Consider the following 21,170-nt stretch of genomic DNA (forward strand, 5'->3'; position numbering starts at 1 on the left):
AACCAATTTTTAATTTGTCCTCCGTGATTCCCCTCAAAGACCTTTAATTTGATACCCCACAAGCCCTATAGTGGCACCACTTTCACTTTTAACCGAATCCATGACTCACGTGACTATCTCATGACTATAACCAGGAAGCGATTTTTAATTTATCCCACGTGATTCCTCTCATCGAGATCTTTAATTTGATACCTCATAAGCCTAGTGGCACCACTTTGACTTTTAACCCAGTTCGTTACTCACGTGATATATAACCAGGAACCAATTTTTAATTTGTTCTACGTTATTCCCCTAATCGACACCTTTAATTTGATACCTCACAAGCCCTAGTGGCACCACTAACTTTTAACCCAATCGATGACTCACGTGACTATCTCATTACTATAACGAGGACGGAACTTTTAATTTCTCCCACGTGATTCCCCTCGTTGAGACCTTTAATTTGATGCCCCACAAGCCCCAGTGGCATCACTTTGACTTTTAACCGAATCCACGCCTCACGTGACTATCTCATGACTATAACCAGGAAGCGATTTTTAATTTATCCCCCGTGATTACCCTCATCGAGATCTTTAATTTGATACCTCACAAGCCCTAGTGGCACCACTTTGACTTTTAACCCAATTTGTATAGGTTGCGGGAGATGCTGGAGTGTCTCTGCTGGTGGAGGGGTTGGTCGATCCAGAGATCGGAGGAACGTTCTGCCGGTAGATGTCAGGGCCAGGCGGGAGAGTTGGTTTACCTGCTGTGCTTCTAGGAGTTCAGCAAGAGTGTTATGCACTCCTAACTGCAGTAGCTCCTGGGTGGGTGTGAAGGCAGGAAGACCGAGGCCGATTTTGTACGCCCGACGGATGAGTGCATCAATCTTGGAGTGTTCTTGAGGCTTTAGCTGTAGATATGGGGTGCCGTACGTGATGCGGCTGATTAGAATGGCTTGTATGAGGCGGCAGGTGTCTTGCTCACGAAGACCGTGCTGGTGGGTGCAAATACGCTTGATGAGGTGAATAAGTTGTGCGACTCTACGGTGTAGTTGTGGTAAGAGGGCAGCACCAGAGCCGTCAGCCTGAAAGGGTACGCCCAGTATTCGGAGTGTCGAAACTTGAGGTACAGGGGTGCCTTGAAGGAAAACTGTCGGATCCGGAGTAGGTTGTAGGGGGTGTCCTCTAGTGCGGGCTCGAAGGATAAGAAGTGCAGACTTTTGAGGTGAGCACGTAAGCCCGCGAGTGGCGAGGTACGTGATTGTCGTATGAATTGCCTGTTGTAAACTGTCTTGCTGGTGCCCGGTCGAACCCTTGTTTGTCCGTAAAGTGAGGTCATCTGCATAGAATGCATGATGTAGATCCGAAATTTCGGCGAGGAGCTTAAGGAGGCCCAACAGGGCGACATTGAACAATAGAGGCGAAATGACAGAGCCCTGGGGCGTCCCTTTTGCCGGTGTTGGAAAAGTAGGTGTCTGATGAGTGCCGAGACGGATGGAGGCCGTTCTGTTGGTTAGAAATGCCTTGACGTAGTTGTACATGGCCGGGCCGCAGTGGGTTTCTTGAAGGCATTGCAAAATAGCCTCGTGTGTCACGTTATCAAAAGCTCCCTGAACGTCTAGGGCCAGGACACAGCTGGGGTTGGTTTTACTAAGTTGGTCGATAATGTGCTCCTTGATTTGAATTAGGACGTCTTGAGTGGAAAGGGGATTACGGAAACCGAACATAGTGTGGGGGAAGAGGTCACGGTTTTCTAGGTCGGTGGTCAAGCGGTTGTGTACTAGATGCTCAAAGAGCTTGCCTAGGCATGAGGTCAGTGATATGGCGGAGGTTGGTCGTTGTTAGAGGCTTGTGAGGTTTGGGGATCAGGGTGATGTCAGAGTGGCGCCACTGGGGAGGTACAGTGTCATGCTTCCAATGATAATTGAAGAGAGTCAGTAAGTCCTCTTGGGCCTCGTCATCCAGGTTGCGGATTAATTTATTGGTTATCTTGTCTTCTCCTGGGGTTGCGTTGCGTGTGAGTCTGCCGAGTGCTTGTTGTAGTTCAGATGAAGTGAACGGAGCGTCGAGTGAGTCATTTGGGGGTCTAGTGTAGGCCTGTTCAGGTGGGGGTGGGTAAGTTGTTGGGTGCCCGAAGAGGTGGGGGCGAATTGAATCGAGCAGCTCTTGGGGGGGAAGGTGGTGGTTATGAATGAGACGTTGGATTTGTTGCTGTCCTAGTCTGCGAGGGGCTGCGAGGTACCGGTTCCTGAGAATATGCCAGGTTCTTTTGGTAGTGAGCGTGCCCTGAAGTTGATCGCAAAAGCTACACCAATTTTGATTTTGGAGGATCTCGGCATAAGTTGCTGCCTATTGAGTAATTTCGGCTATTCTTTTTTTGAGGGACCGGCTGTGCTTCCTTTTCTTCCAACGATTAACTAGACCGTGGCGGGCTGCCCAAAGATGCTGTAGAAAAATATCGAAAATATAAAAAACACGATTCCAAACATATCAAAAGCTCGACATGCTTTTAAAGGGCTGCTGAAGAGCCGTTCAAAACTTTTGTTGGTGGCATTCCTTTGTAGTTTTCTTGACGCTGAATAAGGAAAAGGTGTTTATTTCTTGTGAAAATATACACAAACAGCCTTTTTTCGCGAAAGGAACGACCCCTGCCCTTTGTGCGGTCAGAGCACTGGCTGCCTTTCGCGATCGGGCCCCGGTAGATAACGTCCTATTCGGAAGCCCCGGAGCTGCGTCGACCACTCAGCCTGCAGAGCGCATTCTGTTCCCATTCAGAAACGGGTCAGAAAGTCCCTAGGAAAATTGAAGACGCACAAAATCTTTCCTTAGAATAGGGGAGCTTGAAGGAAGCACAAACTGAACAAGTCTGCTCGCGGCGAGCTTAAAAAAGGAGTTTTCCCCGGACGACTCATGGCCGACTGGATTTTCGGATGCAGGAATCTTGTGCAGATATGGGATTGTCGCTTTAACTACCAGCGCGAACACACATTCCTAGTACAATTTTCAACACCCCATCAGTCCCTATCTCGCATGTGCACCTTTCTTTTTACATTCGGGAGGGCGATAACAAGCTATAGGGCATTACTTTGACTTTAAATCCAATCTATGACTCACGTCACTATCTCATGACTACAAGCAGAAAGCAATATTTATTTGTCCCACGTAATTCCCCTCATCGAGTCACTTAATCTGATACCACACAAGCCCTAGCGGCATCATTTTGACTTTTACTGAGTCCACGACTCACGTGACTATCTCATGACTATAACCAGGAAGCGATTTTTAATTTGTGCCACGTGATTCTTCTCATCGAGACCTTTAATTTGATGCCTCACAAGCCCTAGTGGCATCACCTTGACTTTTAACCCAATCTATGACTCACGTGACTACCTCATGATTATAACCAGGAAGCGATTTTTAATTTGTCCCCCATGATTACCCTCATCGATACCTAATTTGATACACCACAAGCCCTACTGGCATCACTTTCACTGCTAACCCAATCTATGACTCACGTGGTTGTCTCATGACAACTACCAGGAAGCAATTTTTAATTTCTCCCACATGATTCCCCTCATCGATACCTTTAATTTGATATCTCACAAGCCCTAGTGGCATCACTTTGACTTTTAACCTAATCCATGACTCACGTCACTATCTCATGACTATAACCAGGAAGCGATTTTTAATTTGTCCCACGTGATTCCCCTCATCGAAACCTTTAATTGGATGCCTCACAAGCCCTTGTGGCGTCCCTTTGACTTTTAACCCAATCTATGACTGACGTGACTATCTGATTATTATAACCAGGAAGCGACTTTTAAATTGCCCCCCATGATTCCCTTCATCATACCTTTAATTTTATAACTCACAAGCCCTAGTGGCACCACTTTGACTTTTAACCCAATTCGTGACTCACGTGACTATCTCATGACTATTACCAGGAAGCATTTGTTAATTTCTCCCACATGATTCCCCTCATCGAGACCTTTAATTTGATACCTCACAAGCCCTAGGACATCACTTTGAGTTCGAGCCAAATCTGACTAATCAATAATTAACTAGTTAAACTAAATTAGGTAGTTAACGTTCGGGCTCTACTGCCTCGGGAAAAACTCGCGGCAAGCAAAGACAGCGCTCGCGCGCAAAAAAAAAAAAAAAGAAGAAGTTTCGTAGCTGTGGGCATCTCGCCCAAAGCTGCGGCACGTTCTTTTTTTTTTTTTTTTTTTTTTCGTCCACAACTTCCGTTTTCCGGCACTACGGCAAAAAAAGTGGCGCTAGTGTCGCGCGGCAAACTCCAGGTTCCGGTCCCTATATTCAATGCGGATTACCCGCCGCGGTGGCTCAGTGGCTAAGGCGTTGCGCTGCTGAGCACGAGGTCGCGGGTTCGATTCCCGGCTGCGGTGGCCGCTTTTCTGATGGAGGCGAAAAGCAAAAACGCCCGTGTGTACGATATTTCGGCGCACGTTAAAGATCCCCAGGTGGTCAAAATTAATCCGGAGCCCTCCACTACGGCGCGCCTCATCGCCTGCGTTGCGTCGGCGCGTTAAACCCTACAATCAATCAATCAATCAATCAATCTATTAAATGCGGATTCTCTCGTGGCACGAGCCGATACCGACGTAGCCCATGGCGATGATGGGACTGGCGACGAAAACGCGCGAATTAGCTCCTACGTCTGATCTTGTGTGCCGGGTCCGCAACCCGGTCATAACAGTGGAGACGCGTGCGCAGTCGCGTAGTTTTCCACTCATGTGCTTCTCCCTAGAAGGTGCGCGCCCTCCTGGTGGCGCAGCTTCGGGTGAAGGGGGACGGTAGCTTCTCGCCGATGCGTGGTCCGCCGACGCTGCAGGCACAACTAAGAAGTAACAAACTGCGCCTTGATAGTTAGGCCGTGCTATACCGACACACCGGCCAGTATGACGAGCTCCCAGTGCATTTTCGTCCAATACTGGCCAAATACGAAACACTGCGCGTTGGAGGCCTGAATTAGGCGAACGCAGTGTAGTTTTCGCTGAGCAACATGGCAATGGGAATGGATACAAGTCACCCCGATAGAAGCGTACGTCTGGCCGCGACACCCCGTGTAGCCTCCTCTCAATGCGAAAGGGATCGTTATAACTCGGTAGGTGGAAAACCCGGCGTCCCTGGCACGCCGATACCACATGTGCATAAAATGGCCGATGGCCAAAAGAGGGAAAAACGCGCCAAAAATGCTCGCATTGACAACATATTTTTTCAGAAAAGCGTCTGTACCAAAGCTTAAGTGACGCAGTTGGGAAGAAAATGGCATGAATTTGAGTCTTGGTGGAATGCGAACCAGGGGGCTTGAGAGGCGACCAGGCATCCCAAACACCACCGCAGCTCGGTGGCTATGGCTGGATGACTACAGGTGAACCTAGAGAATGTATTGTTGCCTTCGACTTGCAAACGTGTGTTGGGGGCCTATATGAGTCATTTGAAGTAGCAACTAAGGGTGTAGATGTACACTCCCACTGAATGTCCTTTTTGTTGGCTTCGCGGGTATGGGCTGAGTCATTGCAACCGAGAAGAGGTGCAAAAGAAAGAGGTTGAAGATAATAGTGAGCGGGCGTGTATTCTGGAATTTGGCGCTACTGCTTTCGCAATCAGCACGTCATAAATAGTGTTTCGGTGTCCTCGTAATTCATTGAGCCCAAGCGAGTGAGCCGCCCGTCGCTGCTGTGATCGACACCCTGGCAGTGGCGTCGGTTTCTGCAGAACCTTCAACTACGGCTACGGACATCTAATCCGAACGTGCAGAAAAAAGCATCTTTTAGTGGGACATGTAGATCATTAATTCTCGTTTGAGGCACACTTCATTCTGTGGGTGCACCTCCATTCCCGTAGCTGGGATTAGGCAGCCCGCGCTGAACCCATCGCCATCGTCCTGGTATTGCTTGTATGTACAGTAAACGACCGATTTTTTCGCTCTGTAGGACCGGTGAAAATGTCCGAAAAATCAGGAGCCCGAAAACAGAGCAAAAAAAAAAAAATTAGCAGTGGCTTAGCTCGGCTATGCCAGGATATACGTTGCGTGATCTAAGGCTCAGCTGGTTATTCGTAGCTTTCCTGGTTGTCTAGGATTAGCTGGATTACCATGCTTACTGCTGCTTCAATGACACACACACGGCATACGCATTATGTGACACATGTATAATTACCAAGCGGCTCCGGCGCAGCGACACCGACCGCCCCAGAGCTAAGCTGATTCCACAGGTGCACGCCGGTGTTGCTGCGACGCGCGAGCCATCGGTTGCACACCCAGCCACCCCTCGCATGATCATCAAGTGGACCAGGCCGCCACGTGCGAAACGGAGGTCGGCGAAGACGCTCGGCGCGTGGGGTGTGTGAGAGACGCCGGGCAGCGAGAAACGTTCTGTGCGCCGTGTGACGTCACTGCTCCTCGTGCATGCGCAGCACGGCTCTCCAGGAGCTACGCGAAACTGCTCAATCTCGGCTAGTGTATCTCACGCTACAAAACTCCCTCTGGTTTCTGCAACAACAAAATCATCATCATCGTCGTGATAGTCGTTCGTGTTGACTCCCCCCTCCGCCACTCCCCCACCTTCCTCGGACTGTTGCCTGTTTAGCTGAGGTTTTTCCGAACGTGGCTGCTCTGACGGCCAACATTGGAAGCGGCAGCTAATATTAGATGCAAAGCATCTCATGCTCGCCCCTCTGTCCTTCCTGCATCTGTCCGGCGTTGTCCGCACAGCTGCGCCTCTCCTCCTCTCCTCTCTCCGATAGCGAACGCTCTCTCCCAAACAGCTGCGGGTTGGCGCAGCGCGCTCTCACTCCGTTACTAGGCGCCGGTGGTCGGCGCTGCTCTCGCTGCGTATGTGCAGTACTCTCTCTCTCTCTCTCTCTCTCTCCGCGCTCTCCTCTCCTTCGGGCGCTGTGAATATAAAGCGGCATTCCGCGCTCCTACGGTCTCAGTCGACGGTCGTCCGCGTTACGCTTGCACTCTCTCGCAGTAATCGTCGAGCCCCTAACTGTGCACTTTACGGACCACAAGGCACTCATTCTCGTCTGCAATAAAGACCGTACCTGAGCATACGTGTACTGCATGTGCATTGCATGGTGAAAATGGAAAATTACGCCCACCTCTCCTTCGCGTGAGAATCCCTGCTATAAGCGTAATCAATACGATGGAAAACGCCAATGGAACCCCCCCCCCTTGATGCGTTGCATCACACCAGGGTTCCCGCGAGGGGAGGTGGGCGTAATTTTGTCTAGGATTAGCTGCTTGTCTAGGATTAGCTCGATTATCATGCTTACTGCTGCTTCAATGACACACACATGGCATACGCATTATGTGACACATGTATATTTATCAAGCGGCTCCGGCGCAGCGTCGCCAATCGCCCCAGAGCTAAGCTGATTCCACAGGCGCACATCGGTGTTGCTGCGACGCGCACGAGCCATCGGTTGGACACCCGGCCACCCCTCGCATGATCATCAAGTGGACCGGGCCGCCACGTGCGGAACGCAGGTCGGCGAAGACGTTGGGCGCGTGGTGTGCGTGAAAGACGCCGGGCAGCGAGCAACGTTCTGTGCGCCGTGAGACGTCACTGCTCCTCGCGCATGCGCAGCACGGCTCTCCAGGAGCCACGCGAGACTGCTCAACCTCGGCCAGTGTAGCTCACGCTACAAAAATTGGCCGTGTACCTGTTCACGGGCACTTCGGTGCAAATGTCGTCGACAGACGGTAGTCTTCCCCCGCCCCTGCCACGTAAATGCCTCTCGCTCTTCCCCTCCCGCCTCGCACCTCCCGCGATAAACGAGCTGGCGGTTTGCTCAAGCCAATTCAATTTTCCCGGGTTCAGCTTCGTTGCTGTGCAACTGGGAATGCCACCACAAGGTTTACGCCCGGGCACAGACTCTTTTTGTATGTTGACTCAAGATGCTGTTTTCAACGCGTATTTATTATTTTGTACCGCAAATATCAAGTCACGTGTGTTTAGTGCCAGTTGTGTATTGACGTGTAGCGGCAAGCCACAGTGCCAGCGGCGGCAGCGTGACGCAGGCCCACGGGCGCGCTCACCCGCCGGAGGGCTCGCGCGCCCCTGGCATCAGTAGTTAGAGACCCCACGACCATTCGTACCCAAAACCTGCCGTCGCGAGCTCTTCGATGCCCTGCACAACATGGCCCATCCTGGGATTCGAGCCACGCAGAAACTCATCGCGGCTCGTTTTGTCTGGCCTCGAATGAACGCTGATGTTCGCGACTGGGTCCGCGCGTGTGCACCATGCCAACGCGCAAAGGTTCACCGCGTATCCAGTTCCGCCGGCAAAGACGTTCCTACAACCTGATGAGCGCTTCGCCGTCGTGCACATTGACCTCGTCGGTCCCTTGCCCCCTTGCCAAGGCTACCGCTACCTACTGACTTGTGTGGACCGATTCACACGCTGGCCTGAAGCCACCCGACATCTCCGCACCCACGGTAGCGTCAGCATTCGTGTCGACATGGGTAGCGCGCTTCGGATGCCCATCATCCATCGTCACCGACCGCGGACGGCAGTTCGAGTCTGCTTTGTTCGCCGAGCTCCTTCACCTCCTCGGCACGACTCGTTTGCGGACAGCAGCGTACCGGCCACAAACAAATGGACTCGTCGAACGCTTTCACCGCCAACTTAAGGCCGCGCTCACAGCACACGACTGCCCAACACAGTTGGTCCAGCGCTTGCCCCTCACACTTCTGGGCATACGCACCGCCTTCAAAACTGACCTGACGTGTTCTTCGGCTGAACTCGTTTTTGGAACCCAGCTTCGACTACCAGCCGACCTGTTCGAGGTACCATCTCAAACATCTTCCGCCGCGGACTACGTGAAATCGCTGAGACTGATCCTCGCTGATCTTCGACCGCAACCTACACGGGAACGAAAACCCAGAGGACCTTATGTGCTTCCGGACCTTGAACAGGCAACACATGTGTTTGTGCGGTACGGACCCGTGCGCCGCCAATTGCAACCACACTACGTTGGCCCTTTCCCTGTAGTACAACGACACTCGTCAACATATGTCATCGACATCAATGGCTCTCACGACAACATAGCTCTAGAGCGCCTGAAGCCGGCATACGTCACCGCCGCCGACATCAACCCTACGAGTCCTCCCACTGTGGCTGCACACCACCGTGACCATCATGTACGTTGGGGCCATCAGAGCGTCACGCCAGCTCCTTTCTTGGGGGGGGGGGGAGCCCTGTAGCGGCAAGCCACAGTGCCAGCGGTAGCAGCGTGACGCAGGCCCACGGGCGCGCTCACCCGCCGGAGGGCTCGCGCGCCCCTGGCATCAGTAGTTAGAGACCCCACGGCGTTCGGAATAAACCGGCCTTGCTACGTGGTCTGGTCGTCTCTGTTTCAACGCCTCCGTGGCATGCGCTCTACAGTCGTTTTGCCTCAAATACGCCTAATGTTAAATGCAGAGCATTTCAGTAACTCACGATGTCACCCGCGTTGACGTCCGTAGTCCGCACCGCCGTTGTCCCTACTATATAAAAAAAAATACTATCCGGCGCCAGGTTTCGATCCCACGACTCTGCGGGCGGAATGCAAGGTACATGGTGCTCTACCCACTGCGCCACAAAGCCGACACAGAATGGAAGGTTACGAACACGCCTTATATCCTTGACTCATTCAGCCGTCGGCCACAGGTGTGCCCTCTCCCCGCGTCCTCGTCGCCTTCTCTCCGCTCGCAACGCTCTCTCTCGCCGCGTTCGGTTCGGGCGCACAACAGGTGGGGACGTCCGCAACACCCTCTCTCGCCGCGTTGGGTTCGCGCTGATCAACAGTCGGTTCGAGCGCAAGAACAGGTGGGGGCGCTCGCATCGCGCTCTCTCGCCGCGGTCGGTTCGCGCTTAAACCACATATGTCGTTCGCGCGCGCTCCGGTCGCTAACATCTGTGGCGTGATCGGGACGTCAACATCACGCGTTCCTGTGGTGGCGCGATTTCGGCGCTATAACACTCTCTCGCGAGGGGCATTGGATTGGATTCGATTGTATTGGCTTCGATTGGCTTGGATTGGCTTGGATTGGATTGGATTGGTTTGGATTGGATTGGATTAAAGTGGATTGTGTTGGATTGTGTTGCGTCATAGCCGCGCCACGTTGCGTCATAGTCGCTCCACGTTGCGTCATAGCCGTGGCAGGGAGTTCACGGCACGTTTCTCCATCGACTTCATCGACAATGTCTACGCTGGAAGACAACAATTACAACAACAACCAATACGTAATCCATACGACTTGCAGGCGCGCCCCCCGCGGAAATGCTCTGCATTTGATCGTGCCCCTCGCGAGGGGGATGTTTTTACATAATGATATTTCTCCCCTGGCGCTCAAACTTCTCCTTCAAAGTCCTCCAACCTCCCAGGTGGAGCTGATCTGGACTCCTGCCCACACAGGGCTGGGGGGCAATGAAGCGGTCCACACAGCAGCTCGAGAGCTTACCATCCGAGCTGGACCTACTCTTGTCCCCCTCCATGGAGCCCAGTCGGCTCGCGACAGCCTATTGAGCTTCCACGATGTCACTGCGCATTACCGCCTCACCCGCCGTCGATACCCGCCTGCTCACCCGGAACTGACTAACGCCGAGGAGCGACTCTGGCGCCTCATGCAAACTAACACATTGTCATGTCGGGTCAGGCTGAATTTAATTTACCCTACTGTGTACCCCTCACCCAATTACCCTACATGTGGTACACACGAGACCATCACACATCTTATGTGGAATTGCCCCCAAAAACCCTTTTCCCTTAATACCCACTGGCGAGCACTGGGAGGAGGCGCTGGGCAGCTCAGACCTGCAGGTTCAGAAGAATCTAACGGAACGAGCGGCCGAGGCCACCGGCAAGATGCAGCTGTCGGTCACCACACCTCAGTAACCCAGAATGTACAAATAAAGTTCTCTCTCTCTCTCTACTCCCCGGTTCCGTAATGCCTGAATAACTGCTAGGGTTTCGACCGAGTCCAATGCTTTCTCATAATCTATGAAGGCTATATATAGGGGTTCAGAATACTCGGCGCACTTCTCTATCATCTGATTGATCGTGTGAATATGGTCAATTGTTGAATAACCTTTACGGAACCCTGCTTTTAAATGCAGAGCATTTCAGTGTACTCACGATGTCACCCGCGTTGTCCCGTCGTAGTCCGCACCGTCATTGTCTGCACCCCTCCCCCTACACTATATAAAAGAAAATACTATCCGGCGCCTGGTTTCGATCCCTCGACTCTGCGGGCGGAACGCAATGTACATGGTACTCTACCCACTGCGCCCCAAAGCCGACACACACTGGGACGCTACGAACGCGCCTTATATCGTTGACGCATTCAAATTACTGCTGAAGAGCGCTCTCTCGTCAGCAGTTGCCACAAGTGCAACAACATTAACGTAACGCAAACCACTTAACATCGCGCGCCCCCGGAAATGCTCTGCATTTGATCGTGCCCCTCGCGAGGGGGATGTTTGACGCTACCTCTTGCAAGACCGAGTGCGGACTGGTGTCGCCATCTGTCAGCTGCGACGCGAACCAGTCCGCGGCATCTTAGCCTTCAACCCAGCGTCCCGCCCAATTGTGGTCGTAGCGCCAAATCCTCCCCTGGCGAGCCTGGGCGGGCAAAAGTGAGTTGTAATTGCCATAGCAACGTCACCGCCATCTTGAGCTTGGAGGCGTACTAATTGTCACGGCAACACAGCGAGGAGGCGCAAAATGGGGGGGAGGGTGGGGGGGGGGCTGATGCTTTCCTCCCCCCGCTTCTACCCGCCGCTCCGCTGCCGGCCCCGCTAGCCCCGCGCCGCCCGCTAGGCCTCGCCGAGACCGGCGCGCCTCCATGCAGGCGTACGTACGCAGCTGGGACAGTAAGACGGCAGCAGAAATCGCACTTCAACACTTTATTCATGTTACGAAAATACGACCGAGCACAAACGCAACGTGCCGTGATAAGCACTGATGTTCGACACGGCATAGCACAAGTTGACATCGAACGCCGTACACGTAGTTGTACGGCTCACGACACCACGCTATCGTTCAGATTAAATTCATGCTTTACGAACGAGTGTCTCACCTTTTGCTAACACGAAGCAAAATCACTTCTTGCTGCGCTTCCTCCCTGTGCATGGGGCATATAACCGCCCTTCTGTGGTCTTCAGAACGCTGTCACGATATTTGAGGGGGGCGCTGCGATCGCTGAGGGGGGCGCTGCGATCGCCGAAGTGAGTGGACGTGTCTCGTATCGGCTCCGCAATTTATGGTTCATCATGCAGTGCTAATTAGCCACAACGGTCATCCACCTTTATCAGCGTGTTCGGGGAGTTAAGCGACATCAGTGGATACCAAAATCCCAACAGGCAAGTGAAAATTTGCGGACTTGTTAGATTTTTCTGTCAGTGCTGGTCGACGCAACGCTAAGCCTAACGAGGAACGACTAGACGGGCCGCCATGCTGGCGGCGAGTCTGGGCACGCCCGAGGGAGCGTCATTACAGCAAGAGATGGAAACCTGCACTCAAGACCAGGGCCATGGAAAATATGTGCAAGTGGAGGGAGAGGAAATCCCACCGGAAGATTTCAACCAAGAAGCAGGATGGAGAACCGCAGGCGAGCGATATGCCAGGCGTCGGCAGAAGAAGACGGGAACCACCAACGAAGGGGACGACAGACGCAAAACCGAAAAGCAGGCAAGAAATACGAGGATCTCGGCAATCAAAGCAGCGAGGATGCCGGCGATGCCAAGGGAGGAAACCAAGATTGTAGTCCGACCACGAGGCGGAATACACGTGGCGAAGACGGGAGTAGTTGACGTAATGGCCGCCATACACGTGGCAGCCGGGATCACCGAGGAGGCCGGAAAGGAAGACACGATGTGCATAAACGCGCAACAAAACATCGTCGTCATCAGCACGCCGAAAGAAGAGAACACAAGACGCTATGAAGGTATTCAAGGCATCGTCGTCAGCGGAAACCAACACGAGGTGAGCGCATATCGCACGACCCCGCACGACACAGTTAAAGGAGTAATTAGAGGCATCCCGCTCAGCGAAACGCCGAGAGACATAGACGCAAGAATCGTCAACGAACGGAACCCGCTAGCCTTGGGCGCTAAACGCATCGGAACGTCAACAACAGTCATCGTAGCCTTCAGCGGAGGCAAGGTTCCCAACTATGTCAGGTATGGAAACGCCCTCATCAAAGAAGGTCATACGTGCACGCCAAAGTGCAAGCTTTGTGGGGATAAGCACCTCACAGGAGATAAACAGTGCCGAGCAAGATATAAGACCCCGTACGAGGTGCGTAAGCGGCAGTGGGAAAGGCGCAAAGCAGAAGAACAGCTGACGCAAGCGTGGAATTTTCCACCGCTCGACACTCCAGCTGCGCATAATCCAAGGACGCCTTCTCGGAACCGCTCGCAATCACGGGACAATAGCAAACAAAGAAGGCAAAGCCGGGACAACAGCACTCGACGCGGACGATCTCCATGCGGAGAAAAAGTGAGCTGGGCAGACACGGTGCGCGTCACCGGCGGCAAGACGGGAAACCCAGAGAAGAGCGCGGGACACAAGAAACAGCGAATCCAGAGCAAGGAAGAGGAGATGATAGGTATACTACGCAAAGAGAACGAGGACATCCGCAAAGAAAATGCGGAGCTGAGAGCGATGATTCAGCAACTCACCCAAAGCGTGAACAGCCTCAAGAGAGAGTTGACTGACAGGCAGCAACTGACAGACCAACCAAGCATCAGCAAGGTCATAACAGAGACGAACGAGGGGCCAGCAGCAAAGAAACGACTTATTGAAGAACAAGAAGAAAAAGTAACAATACACGACATCCGGGAGCAACTCAACAAGACAATCCAGAGGATTACGGAAACCCTCGAAAAAAAGATTCAACAGCAAGAAAGCATACTGGCAGACATGAGAGCAAGCATAGATCAAATGATGACACCGGTGATGCACCAGATCAACCAAGAACCCGGCAACAACTACCAATCAGGACAACCATGGCCCCCGATCCACCAAGCATAACCGTATGGCAGTGGAACTGCCGCGGCCTCCAACCAAAGCGGGCAGTACTACAGCAGCACATCGAACACGCCAAGAAAAAGCCGGACGTGATCCTACTACAAGAAACGCTCACCGCAACGCCAACCCTTCCCGGATACAGAGTGCAAGTGGGCCCGGCAGGTGGAAGAGGCCTATGCACGCTGGTCAGAAAAGGACTGACTTTTTTGGAACACGAAATCAAAAACAAGATTGAACACGTCTACACGGAAATTATACCGACCAAGAACAACAAAAAGAGCCTATTCATCCTGAACCTATATAGCAGCCCGTCCCAGAAGCACCAGCGATTCAAGTCACTGCTCCACAAGGCCGGAAACATGGCTAAAGACTCCAAACTACTCGCTTGCGGAGACTTCAACGCGATGCACCAATCGTGGGGCTACCTCAAAAACAACGTCAAAGGCAGGAATCTAGCACAAGACGCAACCGAGCTCGACTACATCCTAATCACGGACCCAGCGTACCCGACGAGGATCGGCAACTCGATATCGAGGGACACCACGCCAGACCTTACGTTCGTGAAGAACGACGCGGACGCAGTCATCAAGTGGAGAAACACTGGAGACGACCTGGGCAGTGATCATGTAATAGTGGAAATCACGGTGCCAGTCCCGGGCGACCAGAAGAACAACGTAAAGAAATACACGTGGATCGACTGGTCGGAGTTCAGGAAGATCAGGAACCGAGAAGAAGCGGACGTCGAAGAGATAGACGACATCGACGAATGGACCGACAAAATCGCACGCAACGTGCGAGAGGCAACAAAGGAGATTGAAACGGACGTGGAAACGGAAGCCATAGATAGCAGGCTGGCACACCTGATCGAGGCGAAAAAAGCCATCCAAGACAGGTGGAAAAAGCAACGACTTAACAGAAGACTGCGAAAGAAAGTGGCTGAGCTCAACAAAGAAATCGAAAACCACTGCAGAGTCCTGAGCAACCAAAAATGGAACGAGATGTGCTGCGCGGTCGACGGCCAGCTACACAACGGTAAGGCGTGGAATCTCCTCAAACACCTCATGGATGAAACCAAGACTAAGTCGCATCAACGAGACAGACTGGCCAAACTTCTGCACCGGGAAGTCACCGAGAATGGAGCCGAAGCCGTCACACAGAAGTTGAGAGACAGGTACGTGCCGACGACGCCCACGGTGGTGCACGGCCCGTACCGAGGCCGATCCAACGAGCGTCTCGATCGGGACATCGAAGTCGAAGAGGTACGGACGGCGCTGCACTACCTAAACACCAGGTCGGCGCCCGGGCCGGATCGCATCACCAACAAGATCCTCAGGAACCTCGACGACAAATCCATCGAGAACCTGACAGCATATTACAACAAATGCTGGAGAAGCGGCAAGCTCCCAAAACAGTGGAAAAAATCCAAGACAATCCTCATCCCCAAGCCAGGGAAGCCACTGAGCACGGACAACCTCCGCCCAATCGCACTAACATCTTGCGTGGGCAAAGCCATGGAGCACGTCCTACACAATCGGTGGCAAGAGTACCTGGAGGGAGAAGAGCTGTACCCGGTAACAATCATCGGCTTCCGACAGCACCTCAGCACACAAGACGCAATGATCCAAATCAGACATCAAACCATTGACGACAAAACAAGAGACAACAAGGCCATACTAGGACTAGACCTGGAAAGCGCCTTTTACAAGGTCACGCATGCGGCGGTCCTAAGACAAGTGTCGGAGCTCAACATGGGAGAACGATCATACCAATATATCAAGGACTTTTTGACGGGCCGAACAGCGGAACTCAGGGCAGGAGAACTACAGGCAGACGAAAAGGAGCTGGGCAGCCAGGGCACCCCACAAGGGGCAGTCATCTCGCCCATGCTCTTTAACCTTGTGATGATCCGAGTGGCCAAGAGATTGATCCAGATCAAAGACCTGTGCCATATAATCTACGCGGACGACATTACACTGTGGGTGAATGGCGGAAGCGACGCGCACATTGAGGCCACATTGCAAAGGGCGGTAGAGGCGATAGAAGAAAGCTTGGAAGGGTCGGGCCTGAGATGCTCTCCGAGCAAATCAGAGCTGCTGATCTACCAGCCAACGAAAGCGCACCGAACCAAGAACAGAGAGAGCGAAAAAATCAAGATCAGAACCGACGACGGCAACGAAATCCCAACAGTCAACATGATCCGAATCCTTGGTATGCTTATCGAAGCACACGGAACAAACGGCGGCACAATCACACGAATAGCAGGCAAAGCAGCAAACGCACTAAGAATGCTCAAACGGATCACGAACAGGAGAGGCGGAGTGAGAGAAGACAACCTCACAAGGCTAGTCCACTCCTTTGTAATATGCCATATCACGTACGTGGCAGCGTATCACAGATGGAACCAAAGCGAGAAGAACAAGCTCAATGTGCTCATCAGAAGAGCGTATAAGCTGGCCCTAGGACTACCGGAAAACACGAGCACGAAGAGACTGCTCCGGCTAGGCATGCACAACACGCTCGACGAAATAGCGGAAGCGCAGCGTGCAGCCCAACTGGAGAGACTCACTACAACAAAGGCCGGAAGAAGAATTCTGGACAATTTAAACATAACGTATCACAGACAGCAAGGCCCCAAATGCTCAATACCGGACGAAGCCAGAAGATTCATCAGGGTAGACCCTCTCCCTCGGAACATGCATCCAGAGCATAACGCGGGCAGAAGGCAAGCCAGAGCGAAAGCCATGGTGGACACGCACGCAACGGATACATATGTCAGATACGTGGACGCGGCGGAGTACGCCAACAGAGACAGCTATGCCATAGTAGTGGTGGACAACGAAGGGAAAACAAGAACAGCAGCCAGCGTGAACTGTAAGAAGGCTGAAGAAGCCGAAGAAATAGCCATTGCCTTGGCCCTTGCTGATCAAGACTGCATGACAATTGTCAGTGACTCAAGACAAGCAGTCAAGAACTATGCCAAAGGAAGGATCAGCCCTAAGGCCATCAACATCCTAGAGACAACAGAAATAAAAAAACGAAACGTCAGAATCAAGTGGATACCGGCACACACCGGAAAAGTATCGGAGGAAAACACAAACCACAACGAAACGGCAAATGCTCGGGCGCGAGAGCTAACGGACCGCGGCCGAGAGGAATGCCCGGAGCTGTGGTACATCAACAAAGACAGAATGACAGGATACGATGAAATCACCAAACTGTACAGACTGGCAAGGAGAGAACTGCCACAACCACACAAGAGCCTAAACAGGAGACAGGCTGTCCTGTTCAGGCAGCTACAAACAAGAACGCTGCCGAACCCAGCAGTACTACACAAGGTGTACCCGGACGCGTACCCAGACGACAAGTGCAAGGTGTGCCGTGACGAAAGAGCCGCCATGGAACACATTCTGTGGGATTGCAAAAAGCATCCGGATGAAGCACGAAGACGGATATTCCCGCCGTCGCTCGAATGGGCGACGCGGACAGAAGACCAAGAAACGCAACTCAAGGCCATCCAGCGGGTCATCGAGGCGTTAGCATAGAGAAAGAAATACTGGTAAGAGTGGACACTCCCATAGAGCCCTGCGGCCGAATGACTGTACTGTAGTGTAGCGCACCGAGCGGACGGAGAGCCAAACTACTAACCATACTTTCGTTCACTTTCGGTTTCGGTTTCGCGGACACCGATTTTGGCGGGTAGTTTGAAGGACTGGAAAGCGCTGCTCACGGCGACGGGCATCGGTACAGTATTCGGACGCTTTCATGCAATAATTAGTGTTTATTTGAATAAATCATTCTCAGGCTTAATGCCCGTATGCTTTTACAAAAAAAAAAACCTTTTTCTGAAAACGTGAAATTGCAATTTACAGTACCACTCACACTTGGTTAAGAATTCTGTCGCGTGTTCAAATGTTGCCAAGACACATAAAAGAGACGCATCATAAATGAAGAAATATTTATTGCATGGCACTAAACGGAACAAGTTCAAATTGTCATCATTCTTTGCAACACACATATAATAATAAACAGTGAGTAATACACAACAGAGACAATACACAGTAGTGACAGGAAAATACGTTTCCAGGAATGAAAAAAAAAATGCACAAGTAAAGGTATCACAACCACACAAAGGATTTTTTCTCCACGGTAATTGAAAATGCAGAAAACCCAGAAACTCAGCCATCCACAGGTTTACTTGTATCTACGACACCCTCAGACTCTGTGCGCTGTTGCAGTCATACAAAAATATCAACCATAACATAATCTAGACACTCGGATACTTGCAACTGTTTACAACCACTATCTCCGCAGATAATTTTCTTAGTCTGGCAATTTCTCCAGTTAGAATGTGAAAGAAGGGAAAAACTTTGGCTTTGATGGCCTTGCTTATTTGATGAACGCTAATGAGATCTATTGCCTCGGGGCAACTCCAAATCAGTAGCAGGAATTGAACAGAAATCCCATTTATGTGGAGATGCACACGCAAAAGGTTAAGAGGAAAAAAATCAACTTCCTATTGGTTCCTTGCAAGGGTGCATTTTCCCAAGAAGCCGGGTTACCTTCCGAAAGCGTTGCCTTCCCAGTAAAGGCAAAGGGCCAGGCGGGGATATTTTAGGTACGTGCACGTAGTCAACCGACAGGTTCCAGGCTCGATTAAGGCACACAAATTCATGCCTTCCGCTGTCAATACGAACAGTCTAATATAAAAAACAGGGAAGCAGTATATGCTTCTCGTGTATGAGACAATGGTGGCACATTACAGAATCCCATAAGCATTTGACAACGTAGGTCCCAACATGGTTCTCTTCATCTAGGCCAGTCCGACAACAGGCAGCACGTATGGTGACAAACGACATTTAGCATGACCTCTTACCCTGGCAGTCTTCATAATGTAAAAGGGTTTTTGTGAATGTACTGTTTTCACAATATTACAACTAGCAGCAACAATAACTTGCGAGTGGAGTTTGGAGACTGTATACGCTGTTAGTGGTTTTAATGATATGAGGCATGCCAGTGATAAAAAACCGTTTGTTCCTTGAGTCAACGATAGTCTTTTCAGTGGTCACGCCTTATTGAGTGCCGAGACTTGCGTTAGATTTTAGGTGCTATTGGCAAGGTTCAGTAGATGGAATACAGTTGCGGTATCCATCAGAAGCATCAATAAGGTAGCAAGAAGCATTGCAGGCAGTCATCAATACAACTGAATAACTCTGGGAGAACAGTTGGCACGGCCACTTTTGTGAGTCCTGTGAGGGCAGGATCCATGAAGTGCTTGAACCATGTTTGGTATGACGAATGCAGCTGGCTGGTTGGCTCTGTCTTGAGGGCACCTGTAGACCTGCACAGGTGATAGGTGATATAGTAGACAAACTGCTTGCAATGACAGATGATATGCGAATAGTCTGTAAATTTCACTGCAACTAGTATTCAAGTATTGCCTCCAGTGCATGCCACCTATTTAAAACACAAGTTCTCTTATTCTATTCAGCAATCATGCGGTCAAGCTATTAGCAACACTTAAAATATGGGTCTTTGTAATTTCGCAACACTGGTTGCAATGCAATGCAATTCACCTATTGTTTGGGTTAACAAGAATGATAACGCTGCTCACATAGCCTGAATCCCTTTGTCTTTTTTTGTAAAATCAGGACGAAGAGCGAGAGCGAGCTGAACGTTAAACAAACCTGTTGCCCCACGGGCTCGCGAAAGAAACGCATCCCGAGAACGGGCACCTGGCGAAAGTATATTTGGGCGCTGTGTGGGCACCATGGCAAGCAGCAGTGAGCGTCGTACTGAGTACTACTGACCGCTAAAGGCCATGCCTTAAAAAGATATGACAAGAAACACACAGTTCCGACTGAATAGGTGAAATCTGCGCAATACGTGTTTAATGAAACTAGCCAAAATATGACCTGAAAAAAGAGAGCAAACGCTTGAAGAAACGGCAAGTGTGGAACAGTTGTATGCAATGCCTGCGATACCGGAATTGATATACGATGTAGAAAGAAGACCAAATTTGAAGGTTTCAATGCACTGCGCGCTCACCCCGCCTCGAGCAAAGCTGTTATCTGCCGACGAAAGACGCGTTTTTACCGTACCTGGCGCGCCAAAGCGAAGCGACGAGCGCGCGTTATCGGCGTCGGCGAGCGGGTTCGCTTTGTACGCAGGCAGCTTGGTATGCACCCATGTGTAAAACTTACGATGAGTGTACGGCTGCTGGTTATGCCCAGATAAGCCAAATTAATGCAGATACGGCTACTTCGCCGTGTACGTTAGCCCGGACGGCTTTGCAGCGCATCACGGCCATAATAGCAGTAACAGTTGGCCAAGCTAGCAATGGCTAGCTAGTATAATACAACGCAGCCTGCGGCTCACGTAATTCAGTGCAGCGACAGCGCACAACGCCTGCTTCGCCTACGGACCGCCGGCCGGCCGGCCACTTCCGCAACTCACAGCCGTCGTTCGCGGCACGTAAAACGCTACGTGCGACGACGGGCGCGTACCGCTGGCATCCCTCAGCGCTAGATAAAACGGCACAACCAGCCTAAAATACCATTACGTCCAGCTAAAAAATGGTGTCTTACGCCTTTCCGGGGCGTTTCCAAAGCGCTTATCTTAAAGACGCAGCACTAGCTATGCCTGATTCCCTGAGGTTACGCAGTGCTCGCAGCGTTTGCAGTACAAGGAAACGTAAATATGATACGCCACACCAGCACTTTAAAAAAGAAAGTCTCACCTTTCGTTCAGGATGCAAAACCGATGTCGCAAATAAAGCGCTAGGCGTTTCCTTCTCAACAACAGAGGTTAGCACGAGGCTGCAGAAACGCACGTGCAAACGCTGCCGAAAGACCCAAATGGCGGCTTGCGCTTGCGGCTTGGCCAGGCTTGGCGCAAAGAAGCCAAAAAAATTTACATGACAGCCATTCAACTTATTACACAAATAAAAATGTGAAGTCTAATGTGCAACAAAATTTTAAAAGTATAATATTGTGTGTTAACTTAATTTTAAATATATAGTTTTTAACAACTTGCGCCGACTGCCGGACGGCGCACGAATCAGTCCACTCGGCCGCGATAAGCCCGTGTGTCCACTCTTCTAATTTTTTATTTCTCTATGGCGTTAGCCAGGCAGGGACTCGGCGAGCCTGAAA

General features: G+C 51.4%; 1 long non-coding RNA gene across 1 annotated transcript; it reads right to left on the reverse strand.

Annotated features, from left to right (window-relative positions):
• Nucleotides 1-17,960: 17,960 nt before the first annotated feature.
• On the reverse strand, nt 17,961-20,888 carry LOC144141743 (uncharacterized). Its single transcript, XR_013316686.1, has 2 exons — nt 20,756-20,888; nt 17,961-19,357 (listed from the first exon to the last, which is right to left on the reverse strand). It is a non-coding gene; the product is annotated as an uncharacterized LOC144141743 (long non-coding RNA).
• Between the last annotated feature and the right edge of the window lie 282 nt (nt 20,889-21,170).

Source organism: Haemaphysalis longicornis, unplaced genomic scaffold, assembly GCF_048455015.1.
Source record: "Haemaphysalis longicornis isolate Haplotype H1 unplaced genomic scaffold, Haemaphysalis longicornis Haplotype H1 scaffold_1, whole genome shotgun sequence".
In the NCBI taxonomy this organism is placed as follows: Eukaryota; Metazoa; Arthropoda; class Arachnida; order Ixodida; family Ixodidae; genus Haemaphysalis; species Haemaphysalis longicornis.